The sequence below is a fragment of the Dipodomys ordii genome, unplaced genomic scaffold (assembly GCF_000151885.1).
Source record: "Dipodomys ordii isolate 6190 unplaced genomic scaffold, Dord_2.0 Scaffold11, whole genome shotgun sequence".
Taxonomy (NCBI): domain Eukaryota; kingdom Metazoa; phylum Chordata; class Mammalia; order Rodentia; family Heteromyidae; genus Dipodomys; species Dipodomys ordii.
This window is the reverse complement of record NW_012267227.1, coordinates 2,392,524-2,393,034: the sequence shown is the minus strand read 5'-3', so window position 1 is coordinate 2,393,034 and position 511 is coordinate 2,392,524.

The window sequence follows — 511 nt, the reverse complement described above, 5'->3', positions numbered from 1 at the left end:
CACTTGGTCATGACCTCACATGGGTGGGTGGGTTAGGGAGATGGTCAGCAGAGGGCGCTAACTCACCATGGCGTCCATCTGAATCTTTGGCAGAGAAGCAGTGGTTTTTTTGTGTATAGACCCTTGAAGACAGTGCTAGAAAATACTTGATGATGATGAATGGTTTGATGTGTTTATAAGGACACTGGGATTTGAACTCAGAACATTTTGTTTGCTGGCCTCGTTTGCTCAACTAGTATTCTAGCACTTGTGCCACACCACTGGTCCTGATTTTGCTCTCTAGGAGATGGCCTTAAATCTCAATCCTCCAGATCTCAGTCTCCGGAGTAACTGGACTAGCAAGTGTGATTATACATTTTAAAGGGCATAGATATTAGGAGTAGAGGGACTAGTGTTGAATCTCAGCTGGGTCATTCATTAACTATGTTGCATAGCTAGAGAGTTGCATAACTCCATAAACCTATCTCTTGTTTTGTTTTGTTTTGTTTTTTTTTTTGGGTCCGGTCATGGG